Below are 7,918 nucleotides of genomic sequence, written 5' to 3'. Positions count from 1 at the left end.
AATTAAAAAAAAAATATTTAGACACATCTAAATACAATTCGTGTAGGCGTGTTTAGCTTTATTCTTTACTAATATACTTAAAATGAGTTTAAAAGTTGTTAGGAAGAATAACATGGATGCATAATTCTAGTCGGATATCATCCTATGAACCGAATGTGGAAATACTTGTAAGAGACTTTAACGCACAAAAATTTTAACCAAAGAGGTACAAGAATTAGGATGGAATCTTTCCAGATTTAGTCCTAATCTCATTTAGATGTAAATAGAAAGATATGCTCTGTATGGGCCAGCATGCCCGTCTTATATGAAAGGCTGCTTTAGAAATAGAAAATATAAGAAGCCAATTTTTAGTTAGCCAATATATATTAACTAACTTTATTTTAGGGTTTATATTTAGAATTAAGGATTTATGATTTAGAATCTAGAATTTAAAATAAATAAAATAACTTTTATCCCAAAAAAAAATAGCTTCCTAACATTACACTTTAAAAATGGCATACTGGATGTGATCATGTGAGGCATTTGCTAAATTCAGCACCGTCAACATCAACATCAAGATCAATGTCTAGTAAAGGGACCAAGAAAGGAGGTAAAAGGAAACAAGGTAAAAAGGGTGGTGGTAAGAAGCATTGTTGAGTACAATACTGGTGCACAAATTGTGAGAAATTAAATGTAGTGATTGATCAATGTCTTCATAAATTTAGTACAGCAGTTATATCTTGCAAATAACTTCCTTCAAAGCCAAGTACGTGGTAGAACTTTGAGTGAACTAGACCTATCTAACAATAAGACGAGCTCGTTCATGCATTTTCTCCTTGCATTCATTGCCTACTTTGGATTTGGGAAGGAATCAAATTACTAGTATGATGACAAACATTTCTCGGTTTTCTTCTCTTCAAGTATTAGGACTTGATAGCAATGAATTGAAGGGAACTTACATGAAGGGTTTGGTCAGCTATCCAATTTGGAAGACTTACGCTTCAAAAGAATACAATAGAAGGTTCAATATCTGAAGCTCATTTCTCCAAGTTCTCCAGACTTTACTGTGGCATAAGGAACAAGAAACAATAGGTCAAGGAGTCAATTTGTAAATAAAAATTATATAAGCCCTACATTATAAAAGCAAGAAGGGGCCATTTTGCTATTTCAAATGGGATGGCTAATGTTACTCCCCAACATAGGATGGAGTAGCCATACCTTCCTAACTATCTGCTTTGTAATAATCGATAAAAGTTCTTTCAACACCACTTGTATATTGCATCTATACTTGCTCTAATACCCATTTTTCAACACCCAAAACGGTAATCTACTCATAATTTGGATTAGGTGTTAATGATTACCTCAATTTTGGGTGTATAAACAAAACATCTCCATGCTTTGTTTGGTTCATGTCCTTGGACAAAAACATGATCAATAGAGTAAACACGAACAAGTAGACTAAATGTTAGTTGTCTTGAAACAGAATTCTTGAGAACTTCCGTAAAGTAGAAACAAAATTCAAGGACAAAAGTACGTACCACATTGCCGTAGAACATGCACCGATGGCCGCCAATGACTTTCCAGCAACGGTCCAGTAGCTGACAACGGCAATCTAAACGCTGGCAGCTGTGGTTTGAAAAGGCTAATAATATCCAACTATTAAATAAGATAGAGAAACATTTCTGTGTGTTTCTAACTCGACCTTTCAAAAGTAAATTTAAAACGTGGAACACCTATTATATATTACCAAAAATTAAATAAATATCTAATACTAAGAATTGACTGATATTACAATGAGGAAAGAAACTGAAGAATTAACAGAATCCACAAAATTACACATGCATGTACATCTCTACGCGTTGGAAAAACCAGCCGGAGCACCCAATGCCAATGGAACAGGACTTGAGCTTAGGATAAAAACCAGGGCTAATAGAAGCTAAGCATCGAAAGATTTGCATTGAGACCTAACACTGGTAAACAGAATAGCTCTTGCTTTTCCACAGAAAGCCTAAAGCCTTCCCCACCTTTCTCCTAGATGTAGACTTGCATAGTGGTTTCATCTCAGGCTTAGGCATAGATGAATTGCTGGTTTCTGGTCGGCGTTGTGGCTTGGTCAGGGAATGCTCTTCTTGTCGTTGCTCTTTCTTGAAGGACCATCTCGCAACATTTCTTGCTCCGGTTACACAAAATTAGGAGACATGCGACGGCTTGCTCTTGCTCTAGGAGCTCACCAGTGTCGAGTATCGACGCCAATGTGCTTATGATTGCTGGAGATGACACCATTTCCTCTCTACCCAGTTGAGAAACCGCCAAATTTATCAATACAGCTATGCATTTTTCGGTCCACACACTATCACCCTGGCCTACAAGCTGGGATTGCAAGCCAACAATGATTCCAGATGAAAGGAGGTATGGAATGTTGGTGGGTACGGTAGAAAGATTATAGAGAGTGTGGAGCGAATCTAGCTTGCATTGAACATCAGAGCTGGATTTAAGAATCTTGACTAGGAATGGGACAGCCTGACCCGAACCAATCATAGGCTTGACTTCTTCAAGGCAAGAGAGATTTAGATAGAGGGCAGTTGCACAGCCATAGCAAGTAGGTTTATAGATCATTTCGTCCAACAAGGATAAGACTCCGGCTGATATCATCATTTCCTTGTTTCTGTTGAAAAGAAAAAGGAACAAATGAGTGTGAGTATGCAATGATTTGGAAAACTGGAGAAAGAAAGGTAATAACTATTGCTATCTGGAACATTTATTCTGCACCTCCATCAGAAATTTCAGCCTCAATTATTATTGGAGCATAAATCTGTCTATTTTTTCCTATATAAAAAATCCCAGGCATTAAACTGAAGAAATAATGTCAATGTCATAATTTAACAAGCAAAATAATCAATTTTCAAATTCGAGTTGCACTAAGCAGTAAGCACATTGTCTTCATTTCTTTCTCCTGTGTGTCCATTTCAAGAAGGGGAGTGGGGGATTAATACATCATAAGAGAGAGGCTTCAAAAAATAAATACATACAACTTGCAATTTATTTTTCCACAAAATGATGGAAGCTCTTGAAGAGGTACATGATGATCAGATCATTGCGATTAAATTATGAATATTTTGTTACTACAACATAACCAAGTAACTGTGGTTCTGGCTAAATGCAAGAGCATCACTTTTCAATCACCAAATGTTGTTTAAGTCTCTTAATAAAATGGAAAAACAGTTTTACCTTATGGTTAAAAACTACGAAAACTACAAACAATAATACATACAAACAATAATACACACCTGTCATTGTTCACAGCAAGGTTGAACAGGGCCATAGCTCCATTTTCTTGATCCATCGCATTTCCTTCATGCAAAGCTGATTGGAGAAACTGCATAAGTGCTTCAACAAATCCATTAGCACCCATAAATGTCCTGGCGTCCTCATCATCCCTTAGCAACATCCTTAACCTTTGTACAACCTTACACTTCCCCTGTAAGTCATTCCCTTCTGTTAAGACTTTCAGAAAACTAAGATACTGTTCATTATCGTCCTCTTGTGTAGACACGCTTTCAGCTCCAGCTACCCCAGTTTGCTCTGACATACTGCTCTCTTCTACTGGAACCACTTTCACACCTTTCAACTTGCAAGAATTTACACTGTTAACAGATTTTGAATTTGTGGAATTGGTATCTGATAAAGCCAATCTCCAATAGTTAAAATCAAGAGATTCAGAAGGGCCTTCAGGAATAGGAATTCCATTCTGTGCGCACCAACTAGCCACAAGATTCTTGACATTGTAATTAGGAGTCAATAAAAGATGTGGAAGTTTCTGTTGAGTCTTTGGGCAGGTGTTATGCCCATCACTGAACCATTTTTCTATACAAGCCCTTTCGTATGTTTGACCCGAAGCAATTATAACAGGATCACTCATGAGTTGCAGAGATATCGGACACCTCAACTCTTCAGGGGGAAGGGGCATCGGGCCTGATTTTCTATTATTCGGCTTTAAGTTAATGGAACTAAGTTTTGAAAACACTCTATCAAACGCTTGAGTCTGAACACCATCCTCAACATATCCATTAACAGTAGGTGAACAGGGTTGGGAGCCCTGAGAATCATTATCATCTGAGAACTCACTTCTAAACAACTTAGAATATTTCCTCATGAGGTGTAAAAGATATGCAATAATTGATTCCTTCCGCTTGTCTTCCTCAGCCCGAGCCCTTTCAATGAGTTTTTTGAGAGCTCTTCGTTCAGTAAGAGCTGCTCTTGAAGATGTAATTCCAAGTCTAGTAGCAGCCTGATGAAAACATTCAAGTTCACTACTGTCATTAGAGTTGTCAAGTTTCTTTCCCTGCTGAAGCAATGCAATTAAATCGTCGCCAACTTGTTTTTCTGAGGGGTCAATTGCAAAAACCGTACTTGCAAGTTCATCCACAATTTTCTCAACCTGCTCAAAAATCAAATGTCAAGTATGATTAAAAAAAAGAAAAGGGGGGGGGGGGGGGAGGGGGGGGGGGAGAGGGGAGATTCTGAGCAGTAATGTTTTCAGTAGGCCAGTGGTTTCACTTGATAAGTCCTGTTGGTGATTTCATCCTGGAAATAAATGAAACATAAAAAATAGACCACCCCTCACTCATTCAGAAAGCAAGTAGCAAGGCTGTGTATGGGCCTCCACATAATAGAACAAGAGAAACTGAAACATGGAAAAGTAAGCTATACATCCATATCGTTGAAGATTATCACCTGACACCCAATAGATTGAGGAACAATATCTTCCACCAGTTTAAGACTGTCAACAAGTGCAGACTTAGCCTTTTCAAATTTTTGAAGTACGGCGTCGCCAGTTATTGCCTGTGTCATAAGTGATATTATATGCAAGATGTTCGACAAGTAGTATTCCAAATCAGATAACCTAATGGGCTATAAATAACTTGTTGAAAGGGCTTAGGTAACTAAATCCACCCTACATAATGGTACACTATCGGAAAATAGAATTGAAAACTATACAAGAATAACAAAAATTGTACCAGGTAAAGTTTACTACACTCTGAGCAGTGCTGAAGAACATTCTTCGACTTCTCTAAAGCTACATGCAGTGAACATAATGCCTGTATTCCAGATTTGCTCCTAGGCTTAGCTGCTTCTAGAGAAGGAAATATTGTCAATATTTTACAATATATTGCAGAAAGAGTCCTGCACATTTCTCCATGTAACTGCACAAGATACCAAACACTCATTGTCAGCTGAAAATAGAGAATTTAACAATTAAAAAAGAATGAAAGAATTGGAAAAATAGCCCAAAAAACCAGAGCAAGAGAACTATACATAAAATTTACTCTCTTACTTTTTTTTTCGGCCAGCAATTCTAAACCTTCTTTAAAAAGCAGCAGTGTTAATTGTGTAAAAGAAAATAATTCAATGTGGTTCAAAGAGAGGACAGTTACTTTTACTTCAAAAAAAAAAGAATAGGAAAAGGAAAATATGCAACTAATATATATACATATATAAATAAACATATTTATATATATGAAAAAAAAAAGGGTAAAGAACACTTTTTGTCCTTAACGCTTGCAATTTTCTTCAAAAATATCCCCTAACATTTAACTTTATTCAATTTTGTCCTCAACATTTTTTATTCATTCAATTTTGTCCCTAACCAATTTGATAAAGCTACCCTTGGACATTTTAAATTTTGTCCCTAACGTTTTAGATGGTGTTAACGTCCATGGGTAATTTTGACGTAAATCAAAAACATTAGGGACAAAATTGAATGAAATTAAATGTTAGGGGTACTTTTGAAGAAAATTGTAAATATTAGGAACAAGCATACTTTACCTGAAAAAAAAAAAAAGACTCGATAATTATACTTGAATATTAAGTACTACAGGAATTATGGAGCAATTACAATTGACGAATGAATACAAATTTATCATTATTAGTAAAGTAAAGGATTAAAGGAAGAATTTCTAACAGTTATCCCAATAATTTAAGACATGTCATCATACCTTGGCATCACTTGCTGCAAAAAGATTTTCTTCAAGCTCAGCAACATCCATCATTCAAATTCACTGTGAAAACTTAGATGCTAAATGATCCCAACTATATTTAACGATGATCAAAATCAGGAAACAAATAAAATTAGCAAAGTAGTGGTAAAGAAAAATGTCGCTACCAGTTCAGAATTTTTAAATTAAAAAAAAAATGCATGTGATTAGACCATGCTGCAATAAACTAAAAGTCCAACCATGCTTCAGTTTCATTTCGTTTAATTTACCCAAGAAAGGTAAGTAGCGTGTTGAAAATACTCATAAAAATTTAGTGACTCTATTTATTGGGAATTTCTTTATATCAATCAAACAAATAAATAATAAATAAAACAATGACTTCAAACTTGTTTTACATGCAAAACGTAAACTGCATCAATATTCTCTTTTTGCGTATAAATATTCTAAACATACAACAAAAGGAAAAGTACCTTGTAAGCAAACCTAACATAAAGTCAATTCGGTAGGCATTGGATTTACAATGCTCTCTTTTTGTTTTTTTAAGAGAAAGAATTCAAATTATTATCTCTTAGTTCTCAACATTTTTTCTCCAACCAAAGAGGAGAAAAGGGTTTTCCAATTAACACAATAAAAAATTATAGTAATTTAAATTGGAAAAGACAAAGACATCCGTGACAAATCTTCACAATAGAAAGATTAAGACAAAATTTGAAAAGTAACCAAATCAATTTGGACATTGTCCATTTTTCATGGTATAAATAATCAAATGAAAGAAGAAAATGCTGATTTTTCGGTTATTTTTTCTCTCTTTCCAAAAACATGTTCACAGCGAGCAAATTAATCAACGCATTCTTATTTAACAGCTTCACGATCCTAAAAATAAACGCCAATAAGCAATAACAAAAAATAAGCACAAAGCGATCGCAAAGAACATAATCCCCAGCTGAGATCTTCACTCCAACAACACATAAAAAAGGATTAAAAATTACGGAAATTTTCTTAGAGAGAGAAAAAAATAAATCAGATTGAGGAAGCATTGAAAGGCAAAATGAGCATGTGAGAAATGTGAGATGCGGGGTTAGGGTTTGAGAAGAAGAAATAACGTACCAGAGAAGAAGAAGAAGAAGGAGGAGGAGAAGAAGAAGAGATGGTGCTGGAGGGTTTGTTCATTAAGAAATGGAATTCTTTTAGAGCGAAAAAAAAATAATTACAAAAAAATGAAAAAAGAAAAAAGAAAAAAGAAAAAAGAGGAAGAAGAACTGTTTTTTTTTTTAAGGGTTGTGAGGATCTGTTTAATCTTTAATGTGAGAGACAGAGAGGTAATGACTAATGAGGTTTAGACCGAAAGGAGCGAGTAGTTCGGAGGAAGCATACGAGGACAGCAGAGAGCAAGCGAGAGAGAGAAATGTGGAGGGAGATGACGAGATTTGGTTATTCTTATTTCTCACTTTCTTCTTCTCTTTCCTTGTGTGTGTGTGTTAACTGTCAAGGGGTGGAAGTGGTATTGAGCCGAAGCAGGAAACCGAATTTTGCAAAGTTTAAATTTGGGTGGGTTAACACTTAACACCTAACACTTCTCAGTTAGAATAGTCTTTGTCACTATCAAATTAATTTCCAAAACAATCATGTCTCAAATTACGGTTTTTTTAAATAGATAAAAATTATATTTATCCTTTTAAACGATTTTCAAATTTTTTACCATTTTAAACATTCTAGAACAATTTTACCGGCAATGTATAACACAAATAAGAATTATAAAATAGTTCAATAAGAATATACCTCATGCTATTAAGAAAGAAATCACTACTTTTTTTAGAGTCCTTAATATTGGTGCACAAGACAAATATTTGGGTCTCCCATCTATTGTTAATAAATCTAAAAGTCAGACATTTGTTTATGTAAAGGATAAGGTGTCGAAGAAGCTACAAGGTTGGAAGCGTCAA

At 35.1% G+C, this 7,918-nt stretch overlaps 1 pseudogene; it reads right to left on the bottom strand.

Annotated features, from left to right (window-relative positions):
- Positions 1 to 1,682: 1,682 nt before the first annotated feature.
- Positions 1,683 to 7,482, bottom strand: LOC107468905 (U-box domain-containing protein 6-like; annotated as a pseudogene).
- Between the last annotated feature and the right edge of the window lie 436 nt (positions 7,483 to 7,918).

This window comes from Arachis duranensis, chromosome 10 (assembly GCF_000817695.3).
Source record: "Arachis duranensis cultivar V14167 chromosome 10, aradu.V14167.gnm2.J7QH, whole genome shotgun sequence".
NCBI lineage: Eukaryota > Viridiplantae > Streptophyta > Magnoliopsida > Fabales > Fabaceae > Arachis > Arachis duranensis.
The sequence above is the reverse complement of the archived record's forward strand: the minus strand, read 5'-3'. Positions and strand labels throughout refer to the sequence as shown.